This window comes from Castanea sativa, chromosome 6, assembly GCF_040712315.1.
Source record: "Castanea sativa cultivar Marrone di Chiusa Pesio chromosome 6, ASM4071231v1".
Lineage (NCBI taxonomy): Eukaryota > Viridiplantae > Streptophyta > Magnoliopsida > Fagales > Fagaceae > Castanea > Castanea sativa.
This window is the reverse complement of record NC_134018.1, coordinates 2,730,098-2,755,251: the sequence shown is the minus strand read 5'-3', so window position 1 is coordinate 2,755,251 and position 25,154 is coordinate 2,730,098. Positions and strand designations below refer to the sequence as shown.

The following is a 25,154-nucleotide window of genomic DNA, read 5'->3' as shown; positions in this document are numbered from 1 at the left end:
TGTTAACTAAAAAAGAAGAAAGTGAAGATTTGTTGTTAACATTAATAAGTAAAATTGAGGATCCTAAATTACATAATGAATATCTTGACAAGTTTATGAAAAACTTAACAAAAGATGATAAGGTTAAGAAACCTAAATCTACGATAAGTTTTGAAGAAACTTTGGAAAGATTTAATAAAAAGAAAATAAAAGAATTAATTGTTTATGATCTCCAACATGAAATAAAAACTGTTAAACAAGAAATAATTCAGTTAAAAAATGATGTTAAAACTGTTAAACTTGATAATGATAAGCTTAAACAAGATTTGTTAATTCTTAAGATTGATAAAAATATGGATAAACATCAGTCTGATAATGATGAGCAAGAAGATGGAGATGAATCCATTCAATAGACTCCTCCTTCTAGTAATGCTTTGATTAAATTAATTGATAATCAACTTGCTCTTGTTAAACATATGATATTTCCAAAACGGTTTACTAAAGTCAAATCGTTGTTTCACATGATTATGCTTTTAATATTGTTGCTATGATTGATTCTGGTGATGATGTTAACTATATTCAAGAAGGATTGATTCCTTCTAAATATTTTGAAAAATCTACTAAAAGATTGGTTTCTGCTTATGGAACTCAAATGAAAATAAAATATGAACTGAGTAAAGCTCATGTTTGCCATAATAATGTTTGCTTCAAGATACCTTCTGTGCTTGTTAAAAATATGACTGATAAGGTAATTCTTGGACTGCCTTTTATTGCTTCCTTGTACCCTTTCTTTGTTGAGAATGATGGAATTACTACTGATCCTTTTGGACAGAAGGTGCAATTTAAATTCTATTCAAAATTTGAAACTCATAATGATGATGCTTTTAATTTGATCCATGCTAAAGTTAAACATCCTAACTTCCTTAAGCAAGAAGTTAGATACAAGAAAATTACTGAACAACTTTCTGATAAATTATTGCAATCTAAAATTGATAATTTTCAAAAAATATTGATGAGTGATGTTTGTTCTGATATTCCTAATGCTTTTTGGCATAGGAAGAAACATATCGTTGATTTGCCTTATGTTAAAGATTTCAATGAAAAAAATATTCGCACTAAAGCTCGTCCTATTCAAATGAATGCTGAAACTATTGAATTTTGCAAAACTGAAATAAATTATTTACTCAAGAAAAAGTTGATTAGAAATAGTAAAGCTCCTTGGTCTTGTGTTGCTTTTTATGTCCAGAAAAATGCTGAGCTTGAAAGAGGAACTCCTCATCTTGTGATTAACTACAAACCTTTGAACAAGGTTTTGGAATGGATTAGGTATCATATCCCAAATAAGAATGATCTTGTTCATAGATTGAGTGCTGCTGTAGTCTTTTCTAAGTTTGATATGAAATTTGGGTTCTGGCAAATCCAGATTACTGATAAGGATCGATACAAAACTGCTTTCACCACTCCTTTTGGTCACTATGAGTGGAATGTTATGCCTTTTGGTCTCAAAAATGCCCCTAGTGAATTCCAAAACATTATGAATGACATCTTCAATTCCTTCAGTCACTTTACTATCGTTTACATTGATGATGTCCTAATCTTCTCCAATTCTATTGATGAACACTGGAAACATTTGTACTCGTTTCTAGAAACTATTAAGAGAAATGGCCTTGTTGTCTCTGCCAAGAAAATTAAACTGTTCCAAACAAAAGTTCAATTCCTTGGCTATGATATTTCTGAAGGAAAAATTCGTCCTATTGATAGAGCTATCCAATTTGCTGACAAATTTCCTAATGAAATTATTGACAAAATCCAACTCCAAAGATTTCTCAGATCTTTAAATTATGTTGCTGATTTTTACAAAGATCTGAGGAAACAATGTAAACCACTTTTTGATCGGTTACAAAGTAATCCCCCTCCGTGGACTAATGTTCACACTTCCCTTGTTCAACAAATCAAATCTCATGTCAAGACCTTGCCTTGTCTTGGTATCCCTACTGTTAATGCTTTCAAGATTGTGGAAACTAATGCCTCTGACATTGGTTATGGAGGTATTCTGAAACAAAGAGTTTCACCAGACTCATCTGAACAAATTGTTCACTTCTACTCTGGAGTCTGGAATACTACACAACTAAACTATAGTACTATAAAGAAAGAAATTTTTTCCATAGTATTATGCATTTCAAAATTTCAAAATGATTTATTAAACCAAAATTTTTTGATACGTATTGATTGTAAAAGTGCAAAAGGGATATTTGAATAAACTTTTTTTTAGTAATTAACAAAATATAGCGAACATTTTCGATGAAAAAGATTTCAAAAATAAATATTTAAATATAAGAAAATGCCACATTGTCGCCTAAAGACCCAAATACATTAAGCTGGCCCTGCTATCCTGGTTCCAAAATTCAAAGCCACCCTTCTTCTTGGTAGCACATGGCTGAAGCCCCAAGGTCTCAATAAGCACCTTTGAAGGAATATTTGGGTCAATTCCATAATCCATATGACAGTGGTGAGCTTTTCCCGTATGGAACACTATGTTGCAACCATAGGCCATTTGATACTCTTTCCACTTCTTGTTATTCTTTTTCCTTTATCAAATGATGAAGAGTCGTTATCATCCTTTAACATATCAATAAGAGAGGAATCCTTTGAATTTTTTACACCATTCCCTTCCTTCAAATTTGTAGAGCTAATATTTAGGAAGGTTATAGAAAGATAGTCCTAACACGTTCACCACGAATACCATAAAATCATATTCATCATGAGTACCACGAGTCCTAATATGATCATGTATGTACCACGCTAATTTTACTACTTTTTTGAAATACCATAAAATCATATATTAACATGAATGTTTAAAATACTTTTATATAATTTTAATAACAAATTATGTTATGAAGCATAACTCATAAATAATTTCAAACATAACATATATAACTTTTATTAGCACAAATCATAATATATTACCGTAACAATTATTTAAAAAAATTGTTAATAATTCTGTGTACATAAAGTTATTATTTATAATTTTATATGCAATGCCCATAAGCAAATTATTGCCTCTCCATTACCCAATCTGATTTGCCAAAAGATGTTTAGTTGTGTGAAAGGGAAAAGCCAACTAACTAAGATTCCAATGCCATGGGACCATACTCCATAGGCCCTTTGGAGATTGGATATTCTGATCGATCATATCTATATCACTATCTAACATCTTCAATCAAATAATCAACAATTCAAAAGAATCATTTCCACGTGATCCTCCAACTGAGTGAGTGTGATATTAATTATTTGAGAATTGGCATGTTGTTACGTTGTTGTTGGTGACGATATCACACATGACACACTCGAGATTCTGAGAAATGAAGTAATCAAAGATTGAAGAACAAGCTTGTCTTGGATAAGTGGAACGGAGATATTGTAGTCGGACCAATTTAACGGGTTTATAGGACTTGGGAGTTGGGAGACTTCGATAACGGTGTCCCATTGCTTACTATTTAGTATTTACTCATTTACTAAACTCGGGTTTGATTGTTTGAACCTTGGTATGGTATGGGAAAAATAAGAAAGAAACAAATAAATTATATACAAACAAATCAAGTAATGAACAACTTTTGTTTTAAAATTTGTTCTTTTGCTTTTTATCTCTTTTTTTATATTGATTTTTAGTTTATTTGAAATAAACTAGTTTTTAGTTTTTTTTTTAATTTGTCAATATAAAAAAGTTACTAAAAAATTAAAAATTATCTCTTTTAAATAAAGAGTCTTAGAGTATGATTAACCTATGCAGTATGTCCTAAGAATATATGTTAATTATTTATTTTAGGAAATTTTTTATGGAAAAATAAAAAAGTAACTACCTTTTTTTTACAATATTTTTCAAATTTTTATAAAAAGTTTTTTAAAATGGATAATTAATAGCTAACCTAAGGGATTCCTTAGTAAAACTCTTTCAATAAATTCTACGCAAATTTACTATCAAAAATATGTAAAAGCCATTTTTTTTTTCTTTTCTTTTGATGAGTGCAAAAGCCAAACATGATACATGATACATGACCTCATCTTCCTTTTCCACAAAATGATCGTTAGAGTTTCAACTCTGTTAATTAACGAATTTAACGTGTAATGCACCGTTCTATCATTTCATTGCAAAGCTCTGTCTTTTCATTGAAAAAATGATGATGCTTAACATCAATCTAAAGGTATCATATCTCGGCAATAATTCAATAAAAAATTAATATCTTGGCAATAATTGGGTTTAGATAAAAAAGGAACAAAAAATGTGCCACCAGCTTTTTTCCCTGATGGTTCTCATATATGCTTGTGCTTTTGGGCACAAAATTTTTTAAAAGAAGAGAGGGACACATTTGCTGCATAGACATTAAACCACGCCATAGGCATGTTTGTTCACTCGTCTTATTAACATAGTTTTGTGATTAATCATATCGGGTTCAAATAATTTTTAGGTGCACAAGCCTATGAGAAATTTATAATAGTATGTGGAAGAACTTATAAGCATACGTCATGGCATTACTATTCAAGTAATTTAAAAAGATCAAAAACCTTCTGCAAAATACTGATTTAGGAAGGAATTCTCTTCTAGTCTGTGATCTATGCCTTATAAAAGAGAGCTGGGGTTCAATCTCCACATGTTTATTGCACGTGTATTCCTTATTGGCCTTTAAATAAAAAAGACAAAACCATGCGTGCACCTGCACACACGCATATAGATATATATTGCCAAAAATAGAATTCTACTACTTAAGTCATCTAACAAATAAGGATGTCCACAAATCAGATTGAGCGGCAGGCAATTTGGTTGACACCAACTAACAACGAAGAGAGGCAAAGAGCTGCTCAAAATGGTGAAGATCCAGGTTGGTGGGATCTTGCCATATTTGGAGGAGATCTCGTCGGATTTAGTGGATATCTACCAGATTTGGTAAGAGTTCGTCAAATGTAATAGATCTCCGAGTTCATTTTAGAACAAAAATATTTATTTTCATCCAATAAGATGTTATTTATGTTCAAGCATATTGTTATCATTTAAATATATATATATATATATATATATATATATATATATATATATATATATATCCACAATGATCTTTTTTTTTTTTTTTGAGAATCATATCCACAATGATCAAATTATTACTTTTCAGTTACTAAAATAATATGATATAAAGTCAAATTCTAAGTATATATGAATAATATAAATGCCAATTATCTAGAATTTAATTCTTATGAGTTTAAACTCTCAACAAGTATAACCAGTGGCAACGCCACATGCAACTCAGGGTGTTCCCAGGAACACCCTGCCTTGAAAAAACACCTAAAAAAAAATTTACAAAATTTTTTATATTTGCTTTGTATTAGGAACACCCTCAATCACAAAATTAGGAACACCCTCAAATTAAAAAAAAAAATGTAACAGAGCCAAGCCCACGGCAACTCGGTAAGCAAGCCCAACAGATTACAGGTAGCAAACCCACAGATTCTCAAAAAAAAAAAAAAAAAAAAGACCCAATACAGAGCTGCAGAGCAAATCAAATCCGAAAATCACTTCTAAATCAGAAATCCCTAAAGGCCGAAAGCAAATCTAAAGAGTAAAGACAGAGCAAGCAACACCTCAGGCTCAAGCCAACTGCCAACAGACGGAGTCATGGAGATCAGATCGGTCACGTCGCTCGAGCTCGCTTGTCGTTGGAGATCTGTCCAGTCCAAATCGTCGTCGTCGCTCGGCTCGCTCGCCCCTCGTCGTCGCTTGTCGTCGCTCATTGCTCACCACTGCCCTCATCGGAGATTGCTCGTTGCCTCGTCACTGTCTCAGCGACCTCAGCCTTCAGGCATCCCTGCTCAGTTGCTCCCTCCCTCAAGGTATTTCATTTTACTAAACTAACTTCTCTCTCTTTTTCTCTCTGACTCTCTCTCAGTCTCTCACTCTCTCTCTCTATCTGAATCACTGAAATGAAAATTATGAGTCTCTCTTTCTTTATTCTTTAAGTCTAATTTTAATACTTTGTCTTTATTTGATTTTGTGGTTGGGCAGCTGAACTGCTGAAGCTTTAACTTTATCTTTATTAATATTCGGCTGTTTTTTGACTTTTTGAATTTGGCTTTATCTTAATATCTTATCTGTTGGTATGGGTGGGTGTTGTTGTTGTTGTTGTTGTTGTTGGTGTTGGTGTTGGTGTTGGTGTTGGTGTTGGTGTGTGTGTTTGTGTTGGTGAGATATTAAATTATTAATTGTCTTTTTTGTAATGTGTATTGTGATTTGTGATTGTGGAATTTTCTGATTGGCAGCTGGCTCTTGTGATTGGGGAAATTTTCTTGAGGCTTGACTGGCTTGTCTGTTGAATAGGGTGGGGGGTGGATGAACACATAGGGCTGGGTAATCAATAATTAAATCGGTGTAATGTGCACATCAGCCCATGGGATGTGTAATGTGCACATGGCTGGCTCTTTTAGTGTAATGTGCACATAAATGTGTGCTAGTGCAACTAATAAATAATAATTTAATTAACCAATAATTAATTGGGAAAAGTAACTAATAAACAATAATTAATAATTTAATTAACTAATACATTATAAAAGACAAACAAATTAAATTATGTTAGGCTAAATAACAATTAATAATTTAATAATTAATAACAACAATAATACAACAAATTATAGTTTATAAAAGACAAACAAATTAATGAAACAACTAAACAACAATAATTAATAATTTTATTAATATTTCAAATGAACTTATAATTTATTGTATAGGTACCTTTTTTCATTTTTTTTTCTTTTCATTTTTTTTTTCCTTTTGAGGTTTTTCGGTGTACAGAATACAAATTTGTTTTGGTTTTATGAACATTTTTTTTTTAAGCACAAATTTCATGGCGGCCAAATCTTGAATTTCGGCCAAATCTTGGACTCCAATGGCAAGTAGGTGAGAGGCAACTTTTCCATCAAATCTGGTTATCTTTCCTTCATCCTTTGTGAAAGTGAAATATGTGCCACTCTCCTCCCCTTTTGGTCCATACATACCTCCTCCTATTTGTATAGAATGCGAGAGACTTGATCACTTTCCTACATTCATTTCCAGAAACAGAGCCGTAATAGCCACTTATACAAGTAAGGAATTCTTGCGAGTACTTAAATTGGATTTGTTTGTTATTTCACGAAGAGAAAATAATATACAGCACTATTACAAGAAAAAAAAAAAAAAAAAAAAAAAAAAACAGCAAATTAATGTGTTAGAGGACAGGCACTGTTATTGTAACAAAAAGTTGCCGGAAACAAATTTTTTATTTTTCATGAATTTTTTTACAACTACAAAGCAAATAGTGATTGATGTATAATTTATAAAAAATAAAAAAATAAAAAATAAAAAAAAGGAATGGTAACAATAGTAGACATATGTTAAAGTGATATTAGTCCAATCACAACTTACCACAGTTGCAAGCTGTGAAACATATTATGAAAAGAGGGTAAAATCTCTTGTACATGATGTGCTACACACACTTATATTTTTAAAGCTCAATTTATAAAATCAATGTCATGTGAAAAATATAAACACTGTAAAATAAACAATGCCCTATAAAAAATGTGGTGACACAGAACTTGCTCTTACTGTAAAGCATTAGTAAGTGGTGACATAGTACCTAATGGGGGGTGCCCTCATTGCCACATCCATGTTTAACTGACCAACTGGAATGGCCACTGCAATTAGACTCTATATGTATAGAATAAATGGCTTCACCCTTGGTAAGGAAAATCTTCTTGATCCCAATGAACAATGTCATCCCATGGCTGACCACCGTCCCCACCCCATGGCCTTAGTCCACATGGGACCAAAGCGCCCCCCCCCCCACCCCCCAAAAAAAATTGAAAATTTTGAAGTTCTCCTAATCAAATTTAAAATTTGGTGAAAATACTATTTTGGTTTGATAGGCCAAAAATGTATTGACCTCTTTGAATAAATTAACCAATTAATTAGCCAATTGAATTAATTAAGTTCAATTACATGCAATGAGCATGGTAGCACAAACAAATCACCAAATAACTAAATATGCAGCGAAAATTAAATGACACGATGATTTGTTTATGAATAGGGAAAACCTATACGGCAAAAACCCCATCGGGTGATTTTAAGGTCACTACTCCCGAGAATCCACTATTATCAAAACAAACAGTTACAAGTAAAGGAATTTCAATACCTTATACCAACCTACAGTTGAACCCTTACCCCAATACCCAATTGGACTTGTTCTGTAGTAACAATCTCTCCTTGTATTACACGACTCTCAGTACGTGACTAACCAAAAGATGAGCAGATCCCAGTATGCGACTTGATCACCAACTTGAGAAAGATGTTGGCTGCAAAGTTCTTATGTTCATCACACGATGAAGATCATGAAGTTGCTCGGTCACAAAACCTTATGGTATACAAACACAGCAGCTTCTTCAAGAACTAGGACAAACTAGGTTTCCGGTCACACTTGTAAAATTATGCTTTTGCGTCACCTCATACGGCCCTTAATATAATCCTTATATATGTTTAGGTTTGTGAGAAAAGAAAGCCCAAACACATTCTCACGGATTTGATTAAAAACAGCTTTGAAAAACTGAGTTTCATAAATCTCGATAGATAGCCATCTATCGAGCTAGCTGTCGAGCCACAGGCTTTAGCAGCTTTTAAACCTCGATAAATACTAGCTGTCAAGCTAGCTGTCGAGATTTAAAATCTAGCACTTCTTCACTTGTTTCTTGGACAGTCTTGCATGGCTTTAACACTTAAACTTGAAACCTTGTTTCTTGAAGCATCAAACATATCCTAGATCTATCCAAATACAAGTAAAGTGATTTTTGTCAAAGGATTAGTCAATACATAAAATGTTGACATATGTTCCTAACATCAAATCACATATGTCCTAACATGGTCATTATATTTAAGGTTACAGTCAATTTGGTTCCTACATTTTGGTATGAGTCAATTTGGTTATTCTTATTTTCAAATTGCAGTCCATTTGGTCCCCACCATTAATTCATTAACGGAAAATGCTTACATTTTAAACGGTGTGCACTGTTGGCACACTTCATGCCTACTTGGCTTATAAAATAATATTAAAAAATGTTAGTTTGAAATTAAATAATGCCACATCAGCATTAATATATATATATATATATATATATATATATATATATATATATATATATGTATATGTATAAGTATAAGTATAAAAGCCACATTAGGAAAAAACAACAAAAACAAAAGTATGATGATATTCTAAGAGAAAATAAAATGAATTAAAAAAAAAAAAAAAAAAAACTCAAAACTCCCAATTATTTTCTTTCACTTTCTTGCTATCCAAACACGAGAAATTGGCTCACCAAATGCTGTCTTGATTTGTTCACCTGTGATGGCAGTTGAGTTTAGATGCAAGATTAATGTTGTGTCATGTGTGATGGATTGATTGGGGAAAAAAAATTAATAGAGGTTTAGATTTTGAATCTGTACTTAGATTTTTTCTTTCCTACACTTTCTCAAAATCAAGCAAAGCAAGAACAATTCTTCAAAAAACTTACCCATTTCCAAAATTTTCCATTTTCTCAATAACCAAACAAAACATGACCCAATAAATCCATTTCCAGTTAAATAAACAAACCCCAAGAATGCAAAAGATGGAATAGGAGCAAAATTTGCTGAATAGTATATTTTTAGGAAAATTTTAGGTGAATGGCATGCGTTTGAAGTTATTTAGTTATGTAGACTGTTTTGGAACTCAAGTTTGCCAAACTCGAGTTCCAACCCAAAATCGAGTCTAACAAACTCAAGATCCAACTAGTATAGGTTTGACGTGGAATTAAAAAAAAAATTATGGATTGCTAATTCAACAGTAATTTAAAACCAATGAACCTGTAGTCTAGATTTTGAGATGTGGGTAGTTTTAATTAATTGTGATATCATAACGATCTGACATCGATCAAACTTTGATCCTACCTCAAAACTTTGAACTTCTCATTTTTCTAGTTACATGGATAATAACAAGATTTACCACTCAAGATCAAATCATGGCAAAAATAAAAGCTACCCCTTTTAAGTTTGATTAATTATCATTTTCGTTATTTGAGCATTCACTTTGGTTTAGCTAAAAATTATTCCAATAAATAAATCAATAAATAAACAAAAGCCTAATAAACTCCAAAATCACCCACAGTGGGTTATTAACTCAATAGCCAAAATAAAATTTCTCAACCTTACTTCCCTAAAAATAGAGGAAGCTTAGAAATGGTGGTGGTCTTAGTGGTGGTGGTAGAGATGGGTCACTGCACAAACAGGAGGAGGTATTGAATTGGGGCTGAAACTATGCAGGGATTTAACAACATTCATATCCTCCATTATTGATCATTCAGTTTCAAGAGGGGTTCTAAAGAGAGATTTTTTAAGTGATAGTTTTAAGATGGGTAATGAAAGGAAGAAGAAAGGTTTATGGATTTTCTACAAGGATTGAAATAGCTTTTTGATTTCGGTTGTGGGTTTTGATTTAGTAGAAAAAGAAAAATTAGAAGAAAATAAGAAAATGATATTTAAATAAACAGAATTTAGAGTAGAGAATCAAAATGTTCGGCGTTGTGAATATTTGTTAGCTAAACATCAAACAGCTCACCCCAACAACAAAAAACCCACTATGTTCCAAAGCTTTACACAAAGAGAAATAATATGTCCACAACATTTTTACAACAAATCCTAATTGGTAAGTTGTTACTGGTTGTTATTGTTGGGGCAAAAAAGTAATTTTAGTATTTTGTTCAAATTTGAACCAATAATAAAAATATTATGAACATAGCATCTCTCTTGCACAAATACATTCACCTCCAATGGGCCTAACCCCAAAAAACACAACACCACATTACCTAGTCAGACATAACATGTAATGCCATCTAAGCCATGACCTCCTCAAAATATCTAAAGCCCAAAGCGCTATATGATCATAACAATATCAAAAGCCCCCAAAAAAAAAAATTAGTCACCACCGCCCTTGTAATTGCAAATCCAATTATGCTAAAATTGAAGAATATATATAATAAAAAATAGAACTAATACCCATTCAGTGTTTACAAAATATTAATAAAAGAAAATACACTAAATGGTTGATTATGGAAAGCGGTGTTTATAATTGGTTGGACGACTAAAGATCACCCATAAAGCGGTGTTTATATTTTGATAGTTTTAAAATATCAAAAAAGATTTTAAATCTTTAGAATCATTTGATTTGAAATATATCTAAATTAATGGATTTGAAATCAATGCATTTTAAATATATTGATTTAAAATCCAAATTTAAATTCAAATTCAAGTTTCTAAATGCAATCTTAGCAACTTCAAAACATTACATGTCAAAAAAAAAAGAAAAAACACGTGAGCATGAAATGGTTGAAATTACTCAGAGCCAACAAATATGAGAGACATTCATCAGTATTCAGTAACGTTATTTAATACTAGTTGAATTTTTGTTTTTCAGATGACTGATTTAGATATATTGAAACAAGAACGATGATATCACCAGAGGTTCAAAACACAAGCAGCCAAAGTTGCATCAACACTGCAAACTAATAACACTTACCAAAGAGCAAAACAAAACTTGCAACAACAATTTTGATTGCTCCTCCATGCCATATACAACTTCTTAATCTTTAAAGACAGTTGGGGACAGTCCCAATGTGAACAAATAACCCTGTTCTAAGAGTTTTCTAGTTTGGATGAACAAAGAAAACATACACAAATTATTTACTCTTCAAAAATTTGAAGGGAAATTTCAATAAATAGAATTCTTAGCTGTATCTTTCAAAGCCATTACATGCTAGCATACCAGCGAAATAGTAAATACTTGATATCCTTAAACCAATCCGAAGATCAAATTCAATTTAACTAAAACATCACCCTTTTTGTGTATCATTTTTTCAAGAGGTTCATATGCTTGATACACTGAAACAATAACATTTTTACAACAACGAAGGCAACCATGCAAGGGAGAATCAACCACTGATGTACATTATGGCTGATTGATCAAAAAGCGTTTATTTTGTTTGATCTGGGACTTGAAAATCCTTTGAGACGTCCAACTTTGATGTCTGAAGCCTAATAGTTATACAAATAGCAATGTAAATGAAGAGTGATTTGGTATTAAAAAAAAAATGCAAACTAGAAAGTTCTATAATATGCGAAAGGGGAAATGAGACTTAAAACTATATCATTGAAATCAACTAAAGCTTTACAGCTAACATGTCTTACCTATCACAATGAACAAACATTGTTATGTAAAACCACCGCGCACTCTTGGCGTGATGGTCACTCTACAAGTATTAAGTACTTGTAGGGTGTGGGAGGTAAGAGACGAGATTCAAATCTCTAAAAAGGAGTTAGAATAAAATTTTTATCTTGTATAAAAAAAAAGTTATGTAAACAATAATGTTAATAAATGAATTTTCTGCGAATGATAAATTATAAACTTCTCTCACAACAGAATAATATTGTAATAATATAAAATGATAAATTATGAACTTCTCGTTCTCCTTTAAGTATATTTATCAAGCAAGAACGTGTTTACCTAAAGTAATAGTTTGGATTGAAAGGATTTCAAATTTAATTACTAAGTCAGACAAACAGAGAAAGGAACAAAGATAAATTTTTTTATAAAGAACTTAACAATACTAAAGAAAGCAAACACCCAAATCAATAACCGCTAAAACAAGCAAAACCCAGATAAGAAAACACAATATAACAACAAACCAGATAACTAAAACCGTAAAATGTCACAACCACACACAAGAATCTTCCAATTTTTTTTTTTTAATGAAAATCCAAAAGCAACAAGATGCAAGAACCACAAAGAAAAACGCATTATACAAATTAGAGAGACTCATATGTATGAAGGCATTCAGATATGGTAGTGGTATCTCTAAAGAGCTTATTGCATAAATGACAAGTCATGTATGCCACAATGGTCTCCCTCCTCACTCTCACCACAAAAGATAGAAGGAAAAAAATGGGGCATTTTTTATTGCAAGTCATAACCATAAATATAATAGCCCAATGGCTTAGAGGATTATACCTGTAATTTCTCAAAAATAGTGAGGGCACACTTTGGTACTACACCTCTTGAATTACCTTCGCAAAAGCTCCAACAACTCTTCATCACCAAGCTTGTAGTTTTTAACGTTCCCCTTGAATCCTATACCAAAAACACAGAGGAAACATGCTCGGCTTTCCAAAATCCGGGCCTCCATTTGGTTGCATACTAAGCACAAATTCCCTTGGCATATCTTCAAAGTCCAGATTCTTGAGGCTTTTCAAATGGTGGCTGCCAAAGGGCACTTCCTTCAGTTGTGGGGAATGTCCAATTTTAAGCATTTCCAGAAGAGGTAGGGAACCTTCTTCTATTATCAACCTATTCAATCCTCCCAAATTTAAAAGCCCAAGAAACTTGAGTTTCTGAAATCCTCCTCCCTCTATATGTAATTGATCACCTTCGTATCCATCGTAAATCCAAAGATCCCTCAAATTGGGCAAAGTTTGAAGGGCCTTTAATGGATCATCCATTAATCTTGACCAATATAAACCAATTCTAACTATACTCTTGAGTTTGAGAATCCATTCTGGTAAGTTTTTTAATGGCCCGCATAGGAAGAGAGATTCTAGGATGGGCGGAGGAGAAAACATCAATTGCAATTCAAGAACCTCCTCACTTGCTGCATGGATTCTTAACGACTGAAGGTGACTCATTTTCTCTAGTGTTGTGCACAATGCTATTCCATTTTCTCCCTTCAAATTAGAGATTTCCAACTTCCTCAACTGTCCCAAACTTCCCAATTCAGCAATCAAGGCAGCATTGTTGGCTTCAATTTTAAAAAGAACCTGTAAGGGCTGTAAACATCCAATGCCACTATGTATCTTTACTGCAGGTCGAGAATCAATGCCTAATTCATTATCATAATTTTCAATGTATGCACCAAGGTATCGTAGCTTGTGGAGCCCACTGATCTCCGCTGGTAGCTAGGACACAAGAGACCGTTTCAAATCCAAAGTCTCTAGATTGTGTAGTTCACCTATGGACTTCGGAAGCATATTTACTTTGGTATCTCTTAAACTTAAATATCTGAGTTGAAAGAGGTTTCCCACTTCTTTAGGAATGTAATCTATAAGAGCGCCTTCGAAATCCATTATTTTCATCAGCTTGAAATTTGCAAAACAAGTAGTTAGAAAAGAATTGGGCACTTCATCTACCCCAAAAATGAGAATAGAACAAGTTTGAGAACTAGTAATACTCTCCAGAAGAGTACTTACCTTGTTTTGAATTGAGAGACATCGAGCAATTCTCTCTAAATTTGAGTAGTTCTGTATTGAGACCAAACGAAAACTTAATTCCTCTGACCTTGAAAGAATGACCTCACGAATCATATCATGAACTCGATAGGTTCTGGTTTTGCCAGCAAAATCACTCCATACCACTTGGACCAAATTTCTACAAATGAGTTGGTTCAAGTAGTCTTGTGCAACTTCTTCCAATGTTATTCCTTGCCTTTCTTTTACAAAGCCCTCTGCTATCCAAAGTCGAATTAGTTTTGCACAATTAATGGAATGATCCTCCGAAAACATGCCAAAATATAGGGAACAAGCTTTGAGGTTGTAAGGTAGATCATGATAACTAAGAGATAGAATTTTAGGGATACTTCTTAGACGAGAATTAGTTTCCAACTCCGAACTAAGACAATCGTGCAATTTATGCCACTCAAACACAACCTTGTCTTTCATTGACAAAACACCACCTATTGCCACAATAGCTGGTGGCAACCCTCCACATCTCTCAACTATGCCACGAGACAACTCAACAAAATCAGGAGGACATTTCTCCCCTTCACATTGGAACACCTTCATACAAAAGAGCTCCAAGGCTATTTCAAAAGGTAGAGGCGGCAACTTGTACACATAATAATCTAGAGATTCATTTCCAGAAGGAGCAACATCCTCATTTCAGCTTCTGATTACAACTCTATTGCCTTTGCCATTCTCTGGGAAAGCAAATTTTATATGTTCCCAAAATTCTACATCCCATAAATCATCAAAAACTATTACATACCTCTGTTCACGTAAAAATTTATTTAATTCTTCAATTAGTGATGTCTCTTTCATTGTGTCAATTTCCTTAGGATCAAACTCCTTCCTTGCGTTATAGAGTTGCTTTATCATGTCCCTTAATAGGCTCTCCATCTTGTATGATTGAGACACGGTAATCCAAGCATGGCAATCAAAGTGTGCAACGACCTTCTCATTGTTGTACACTTTTTTGACAAGAGTGGTCTTGCCAAGGCCACCAATACCGACCACTGAAAATATCTTGCGTTTAGATGGTCCTTCTACCAACCACGTAATCAATTTAGCTCTATGAGACTCTATTCCCACAACCTCTGCTTCCTCAATGAAAAGAGATGCAACTCGAGGGTCATGCCATGTAACATTTCCAGCGCTGCTGGATCTTCCTTGCTTTATGGCATTAAAACCATATCTTTCACCACGCTTTCTTATGTCCTTGAGTTTCTTGTTGATACCTTGAATATCAGAGGCTATCACATGCCATGGATTCAGGTTTATGGTAAAGTGAAAAACTTTTTGGAGAGAGCGGAAGTATCGCCTTTGCTTGTGAGATTTTTTTGCAAAATGAAATATGTATTCATCAATGACATCTTCTATGTGATAAGCTTTTTCCCTCACTTGTTTCACCCACGTTTTTGCAACATTGTTCATGTCCTCTTTCTCGGCTCTTGCATTTGCATCCTTGAGGAAAGACTGAATGAACTATAATTCACCTCTGATGCTTTCAACTTCGTCTCGGATACCCATCAACAATCCCGCTTCTTGGACTAACAATGGGCTCAAATTCTTTATAACTAGGCTGACTGCACTTTCTGCCATTTCACCTCCCTTCTTCAATCAATGGTCACAGTATACTGAAAATAGACAAATTCAGTGCCAATAACAGAAACAAAGCCACATTCAGATGCAAAAAACAAGAAGATTTGACTTTGTTTCTCAATCGTACCTTGTGAGAAGGAAGGTGGAAGTGAAGTTGGAACTTGGAACTACCCAACGTCGATCTCCCACAAGCCCTCAGGTAAAAAATTGTTTCTACAAGCCCGCAACCTATGTATATAACAATAAGTAAACAAGAAACACAAACACATTAAAATATATGCCCGTTTAGCTCTACGCTCCAAACTGAAACCCAGATTCTATGCACTAGGAAAAGAAATGAATATTTTACATATTCATCCACTAAATAATAGTAAATTAGAAGAAAGAATGAAAGATAGAATTAAAATTATTTGAATTTAATATCTAACCTTTCCCATTACAAGTAATTAATGCTATCTTATGGCACCCACTAAATTGAACAAGGAAGAATTTTGAATATAACAATTAATGATACTTTGACAGAAGTTTCTATTGATTCAATAAATTTTTTGTCTTATTTTTAAAAAATTGATACAATAAGCCAAAAGATGCAAGAGAAGAAAAAAATGACAAAATTTGGCTACAATTTTTAATTTGTTGTAGTCAATGACTACAACTCCACTCAATGTCTTTTTATTGAATGCAAATTTTGATAAAATCATAATTGGATTATATTTTCATCTTATATCTTTTATATTTACAAAATTTCTAGAAAATTAAAGATCAATAACTATATCATCAATTAAATGTTTAAATTTCAATTTTTTGTAATTTAAAATTATACATAAAAAATAAATTTATGAATCGAATAATAAATAAAATCAGATTAGAATAAAAGTTGACATGTGTTTTAAAAACATAAAGAATATGTAATATAAATGTTAGATTTTCAAAATATGTAATCATATTGATTGTTTTAGTGGGTGATGTAGCCATTAACTACAATCAAATTTTTAGTTAAACTTTATCCAAGAAAAATAAATTACTATAAGAAACTAGGTTATAACTTGTGCATAGACATAAATATATTGAACACTGGCGTTTAAGCACGAGCATTTCGCGTGCTCAGAGGCTCTTCTATTTTTTTGAGTAAAGGTTAATAATTTGCATCTATTATAATTTAGAAATATATATATATATTTTTTAAACAAATAGAAAGGACAAACTTTAAACATAAGCAGTAACTGTAATTTCTTTTTTAAACATGTGTTCGAAAGTGGTGTAGTGATATAGAGAAAAATTTGGGTAGAAAAAAATAAGATGAACGTGAGGGGAAAGAAGGCTAAATTTTAGGAGTTCTTTTAGTTTTTAATTTTTTAAATTGGGGGTGTTTTACTTTTATTTAGATAAAAAATGAATAAAAATTCTAAATTTTAGGGAATAAAAAGAAAAGTTTGGGTAGGAAAAATAAGATAAACGTGAGGGGAAAGAAGGATAAATTTTAGGAATTATCTTTGTTTTTAATTTTTTTAATTTTTTAAATTGGGGGTGTTTTACTTTTATTCAGATGAAAAACGAATAAAAATGCTAAATTTTAGGGAATAAAAAGAAAATTTTGGGTAGGAAAAATAAGATGAACATGAGAGGAAAGAAGACTAAATTTTATGAGTTCGCTTAGTTTTTAATTTTTTATATTGGGGGTGTTTTACTTTTATTCGGATGAAAAATGACTAAAAATGCTAAATTTTAGGGAATAAAAAGATGAAAGTGAAAGGGGGAGAAATCCTAAATTTTAGGAATTATCTTTTTGAATTCAAAATGAAATTTGCTATTTGACATTTATGATTATGTTTCTAAGATAAGTTACTCTTCATTAATGAAGGCATTTTTCAACCACATGAAAGTCCAGTTCAAAGAGAAAAATTCTCTTATATATAGTACTTGTTAGGATTAGTGCCCTTAAATCCTATTGTATGATGCTATGTATGACATTATGTATGACTTAATGTTGTGATTAATGAAGTTGTTTTATTATTATATAAAATAATGGTAACATGAATAAATGGACATTATCATATAACCCATGAGATGCATTATATATAATTTATGTGATTTAGTCATAGAAGATATAAATCATAAATTCTTTGAAAACTCATAATTTTAGTTCGTAGTTATTGTTGAAATTGGGTATTTCATTTGCGAAGACTATAACATGTTAACTAAGATGATTTGTCTTGATCATGGAAGTGGAGACTTCTAGTTGATATGTTGATATGTTTTAAGAATTAAGACATATTGAACTGAACTGCTGTGAGATTTATTATTCTCCTAACGACTGTCAAATGAATAATAAATCTCACAACTTCTATTCACATGAACTCTTAATTCTGAGAGAATAATGGACCTAATCATGAAGTGTAGGTAACTTTGATATATCAAGAGTGAGATCTAAAGTCACGATCAAAACCTCAGTATGTTGGGCAGCTACATTTAGTGTTGATGGAACATATATTCTCAAGATGGAATTCATAATCTCTTAACGGAGATATAAAATATTCCCTTGAAATAAGTTTAATAAGTTCAGTTATTCAGAGTGTTAGACCTAACCACTTTAGTAAGGAGTTACTAAAGTATATATTTATGAAATTGGATTTCATAAATATATGATAAATAACTTAAAGGATTAAATTGGGTACTCAAGGATTAAGATGTAGAAATCTTCAAAGTGGCAGTCTACATTCATTACTTTGTATTACTACGAATATTTTATGAAGGAATTGTATGTATAATAAAATCTTATTATTTAATTTATTAATAAGGCCTAGAGTGTAATTATATTTATATAGTGGTATTAAATATAATTAATGGTAACTTTGGACTTGTCAAGAGTTAACAGAAAAGCACAAGGCGCATTAGAGCTAGAATCTTATTTGTTCCCTTTTAGTCCCACTCCAAGCCATATACTAAAACCTAATTGGAATGACCTAAAAGGATAATTAGTTATAAGGAGAGATGCATACAGAATTTTGTCAGAAAATAAAATGGTTTTGTATATGAGTGTAAGCTACTCTCTAATTCTCCCTTGAGCACATTCATATAAATTAATTGAGAGACCATACTTTTTGGGCACAAGTGAAATTGGAGTGAAGATTAAGAGTGTTTCCAAGTACTTCTAATCTTTGATTTTAAATTTCACCGCACTAAGGTACACTTTTTTGTTCTTATATTCTGAAATTTACATAGTACATGTTATCAATTGCGAATGACGTAGATCCGTAAACTTTCCGTTGCGCATGTTTTATATGCGATACAAACTATATTTTTCTAACAGTTCCAACCTCTGAGCACGTGCTCATGCTCGTGCTCAAAGTCTGTTCTTTTCTTTTCTTTTTTGTAAAAGTTAATAATTTGCATCTATTATAATTTAGAAATTTTTTTTTTTTCAAACAAGTAAAAATGATAAACTTTAGAAATTCTCTTTTTGAATTTAAAATGAAATTTGTTATTTGAAATTTATGATTATATTTCTAAATAAAGTTACCCTTCATTAATGAGGGTATATTTGAACCACATAAAAGTCCAGTTGAAAGAGGGGAATCCTCTTATATAAATTGAAGAATTTTATCAATATTAGTTTAAATTTTGTAAATTTTAAATTATATTCAAGCCAAACTTTTATTATTATTATTATTATTTTGAATGCTGCATAACAAATTTAATAGTACGAATCACTATGGTTAACAACAATCTTTAAAAAAATAATAATAATAAGAATCTAAAGTTAAGATAGTGTTTGTTTATTAATGGGATTTTGCTTGAAAAAAATTCAAATTTGAAATCAGCACTTGGAATTATTACCTTAGGTTCTATTAATTCTAGAATCATATCGAAACTATTACATGCATGCCTTATTTAAATACTTTGTTTAGCATTTTGTGTTATGCCATTGAAGAAATAAGGGTGGAAACTAAGGAGGATATACTTTTTATGGGAGGCCAAGTAGAGCAGGCGAATTTGTTTTTTTACAAAATTTAGCTACAAAATTGGTTGTAGCCTTACTCAATAAAATAAACATTACTACATATTTTGAAAATTTGACAGTTGAATTGCATGTTTTTTATGCATTTGATAATTTTGTGTCAATCGGATATTATTTACTATATGATTTATAAGTTTATATTTTATGCATAATTTTAAACTACAAAAGCTTGCAATTTAGCAATTTATTGATGATATAGCTATTATTCTTTAATTTTCTAGAATTTTTTCAAGCATGGAGGATCTGAAAAAAAAAATGTAATCCAATAGTAGATTTGTCATAATTCACCTTCAATAAAATGATATTGAGTAAGGTTGTAACTTAAGGCTACAACCAATTTTAAAGCTAAACTTTGTTCTTTTTTTTGTGGTTTTTGAGAAACAAGTGCTTATTTTTTTAAGTCAACATACAAAATCCAAAAGGAGAGCAATATTTTGTTTTAGAGTTAAAGTTTTGTACCCTGCTAACTTCGTAATTAGATAATGCAATACTCACTAGATTTATTGATAAAGTCATAATTCCATAACTTCTTAATTTAAATAATTGTAAGATCCAGTTGAAGGGTGTTCTTAGGGCATTTGTTAAAAAATCATTTTAGAATATTTTTTATACCACTTTTATAAGAAATATAAAAAATTATTTAGAAAATCAGTTACATTTTATTTTTCCATAAAAAAATTATTAAAAAAATTTTTGAACTCCCCCTAAGGGTGTTCATTAACTTTTTTCATAATTGTAATAGATCCTAGGAAATATATTTCTACTAAGTGCCCAAGTATTTTTTGGAGTAAAAGTTGTGTACTATAATGTTAGTGTGTAGTATGATGAGTTTATCTTACTTTGGTGAGTGTGTGTTATTATTAAATGTAATCTGTGTGGCCTCTACATGGAATCGGTGACAGAGCAAAGGCTCTGGTAGTTGAATTTTTTGATGCTAATAAACAAGAGGTTAGGCCGAGAATTAGAAGTCTTCTTGCTCACTGGGTTCTGGCTGAGGTTGATTGTTATAAAGTCAATTATGATGCAGCAATCTTTGATTCATTGGGTTATGTAGGTCTGGGGGTGGTGATAAGGGGCTGTATTAGTAATGTTATCGTTGCCTTAAGCCAGAAAATTGGGCTACCTCATTCTGTTGAAACAGCTGAAGCTTTGGCTGCACTTAGAGTTGTTATGTTTGCTAAAGAATTAAGCATCTTCAAGGTAGTAGCGGAGGGTGGCTATTTGAAGGTGGTTCAGGCTTTGAAATCTAAGGAGTGTTGCAATACTTTGTATGGGACTATTATTGAGGACATACGCAGTCAAGGAGTTTCTTTACAAGCTTGTCAATTCTAGCATGATTAAAGAGAGGGTAATAAGTTGGCTCATGCCTTAACTAGAAGAGCGGTTTCATTAGCAAATTTGGATGTATGGGTAGAAGAACTACCTAGTGATTTAGAAAGTGTATTCCTTTCTGATTTTTCGGCTTTAGCTTAATATTATGGACTTACTTGTTTCTCAAAAAAACAAAAGTGTAATGAAAGTATTTATCGGCACCATAATTAAGGAAAATTAATACTTTACACTTAGCATCATCCCTCAAAAAAAAAAACACTTAACATCAAATTAGGCCAGAATTAGAAGCTAATTTGGGATTAGGTTTGGATTCTCATTATACTTCGAATTTAATATAATTTATATGATTTTTCATTTCTATCTTAGGTTCTTTACTAAAAATTCAAGAAAAATTAGTAAAAACAAATGAGCTAACTAATTAAAAAGATTTGAACTCTAGATATTTTCGTTTAAATCTCTTGGTAATAAAATAAGCTATAAAACTCTTGGCAACAAAATAGACTTGTTTCACATGCTAAGAACAAATAAAACAAAATAAATTCATTTCAGTATAATCACAGTAAAAGGCATCAAAAAATATTACCTGCTTTTTAAATTGCACTTTTGCGCTTTAATTGCACTTATATTTCTTCTTAGGTCGACAAAGCAGCAACTTCAAACTTGACAACAAATGTATGATAATTATTCCCCACATAAAGTAGAAGTACATGTCCAAGATATATATGTGTGTGTGCAACCTTTTATCCTTCAATAAAATAGTTGTAGAATAATATTCAACAGTGTGTGAGTTTCAATTTGCTATTCTACATTGTCGGAAAGTATGATTACTTTTTATCTTTCAATCGTAGTAGTTAGTGAGTGATTACTTTTATCTTTCAATCATAGTGTAATTGAATATTGGATATTGTTCCTATGTTAAGTAGAAGAATGCTTCCACAATCCACATTGTCGGCAGCGTTGGACAAAACCAATTGGTAGCTAGGAGTTAATATTACTAATATAGTAATATGAATTTTGCCCATGAGTACTTTTGATTTGCTATAGACTTTTAAAACTATGTTCTTCATCCGCTTAATTAATCTCAACTAAGTTTACATTAGTAGATTTCATGAAGTTTTTTCTTAAGTATTTACTATTTAATAAAGTTTTCCTGTATCATATTATTGACCTTTTTATCCATTAATGTCCTTGATGCTCATTGAATTTTGATTTGCAAAATCAGAAAGTACTCATGTCGAGCAACAACGGCAATCATTCAGGCCATCCCACTAGACTTGGAAAAAATTGAACTCAAACCCGATAATTTGACTCAAAGTAAAAACTGGTTAACCCATGATTAGACATTTTTTGGGTTGGATTGGGCTAATCCATTTTTAACCTGACCCAACCTGAACCGTTTGCCACATTTACATCACACTTGAAAATATCAAATTTAAAGAATTACTTTACAACTTTAGAGCCCACCCTACCTGATAGAGTCATACTTGGTAAGTTTTAGCTTTAGCCTTTCAAGATTGGATTTCATTAAATCAGATTAACGGTTAATCCAAGCTCAACGTGGTAAACATGTGATATATTCAGAACCAAATAAAATTTGTTAAGAAATAAAAACCACTATAAAGAAATGCCTAAATGGCAACTTGCAAGAGAATCAGTAAAAGTTTTCCTTTGGAATAATAATTCGATCAATGTGCTGTCAGGGCCATATGCAGGTGAGATTGCCTTCCAAAATCAGACATATAAGAAGTTGTTTAGAATTGTTTAAATCTCTGATTAATTTTTATACAATGTTTTGCTACACGAACATTATGCAATACTCACATATAACAGCTGCCAACTTTACCTTAGAATTGGTCAATGTTGAATCCTTGAGAAGGTTACACCAAATTTAGGAAGGAGAATCAGAGTGAAAACAGAGACTGAAGTTCCAGATTGATAAACAAAACTAATGAAATGAGATAGGTTGAATGCTTATAGGAAGATAAGGAGACTCCATGAGTGAAAAATTGAAAATTTTACGTGAAAGTGGTCATCAGACACTAAATGAACATATGCCAAATGCCAATATATATTTTTTTTGGAAAAAGTTAACAGAATAGATTCACTTCCCCTGGCCTCCTAGGTGGGTGCTACGTTGGTAGGAGTCCCGAACTAGATCACACTTACAGATCTAGGAGTTGCTTGGTTCGAATCATGTGCTTTGCAAAAAATGTTTGCCATGACGTGGATAGCCCTAATTCACTCCAAGGTGCGCCACGCCATGAGTTCTACAAGTTTAAGTGAGTTGAGTCAATAATCACATGCGTGAAACATTTTCTCATTCATCCAAAAAAAAAAATTCACTTTGTAGCCCAACTCAACTTAAAATTCAGACCATTTACTAGGTTCAAAGCCCAATAAAATAAAATTATTAAAAAAAAAAAAGAATCCAAAAAGGGAAAAAAAAATTGTTAGAGATATATTATCTATACTCCTAATAACAGTCTAACGGGATTCACTGTTTGAGTTTCATAATTTTGCATACCAAAATATCCTTACATAAATTATTAAACTTTCTAAAATACCCCTATCTTTTAGTTAAATCATTTTAAATTTAAAAACACAAAGTAATTAAAAGAGTAATTTACTATTTTTTTAAAGTTCTTAAATTTTAAGATTTTTCCTTTCTCTTTTCCAATTTGAATTGTCACTTTTAATTTTAAATTCAAAAATTCAAACTCTTATTAACTCTCACAAAGAGAAAGATTCTAAAAATTGAGTAGGATTCAATTATCTTAACTGATAAAATCTCTAATGATTGAATAAGAGATCTGAGATTCATTCTTTACTTACACCAATAAACAACTGGTGTCTTGGTCTGATCATAAAAGGGCTATCATTAGGAGCGGACACCAGGTTGAAACTCTCTAAAAAAAATCCTAAAAATTAGGACACTATCTCTATCAAGTAGGAAAAAATCCTAAGAATTAAGACACTATCTAATGATGCACGGAATTTAGTAGGCTGAATGATCCAGGCTACAACAACGGTTTGATAACCTAAAGAGAAATAAAAATACTGTCAAGGGTGACCAAGGTGAACCGGCTAAAGGCCCTACAACGATAATTCAGTTTTCTCTCTAGAACACAGGGATAGTGGGTAAGTGAATAGTATAACGTACCTTGAGCTGATGGAGTTAGATCCCTTTTATAGAGAGTTTCTAGTGATTCTACTTGTTTAGATTCACTACCATCATGGGAGATGTGTGAGATTAGTGAAGATAATGGAGTGGATTTCGGGAAATCCTCCCCGCGGTCGGAAATGATAGAATGTGGTCCGATTGTTTGGTGTTTGTAGAAAAATTCTCTGAAATTTACTAAGTGTCATTTGGTCGTCCATGCCTTTTTATAGCATGGATGACTAGAATACCTTTGACGATCATAACATTTGTGGACGAATCCTATTCATTATCCGCGGTAATCGTTATTCGGCCCCCTTTCCAGTGAACCAGTTTGGACATGGTTTGGTCATGAATGACCATCATGGAAGAATGGAACTTGATTTAGTCCACCATTACTATCTATATATCACTTTTAAACATTATGATACTAAAAATAAAAAATAAAAAAGAGATAGAGATAGTGTCTTAATTTATATTAAGAAGATCCTCTAGACCTTCATGATTGTTATATATTTGATCTTCTTACTATGAATTAATAAGATGAAGTATTTTTCTTCTAATATATATATATATATATATTAATTAGTCCAATAGCATTAAAGAAAATTCCTATAGCAAATAAGACGGCAAGGAATGTATCTTTTAATTTTATGTTAACAAGAAAAGTGTAATTTGATGCTCTCCTTTTCTCTCTCTCTCTC

General features: G+C 31.8%; 1 pseudogene; it reads right to left on the bottom strand.

Moving 5' to 3' along the window:
* Positions 1-13,186: 13,186 nt before the first annotated feature.
* On the bottom strand, positions 13,187-15,943 carry LOC142638727 (disease resistance protein RPM1-like; annotated as a pseudogene).
* Between the last annotated feature and the right edge of the window lie 9,211 nt (positions 15,944-25,154).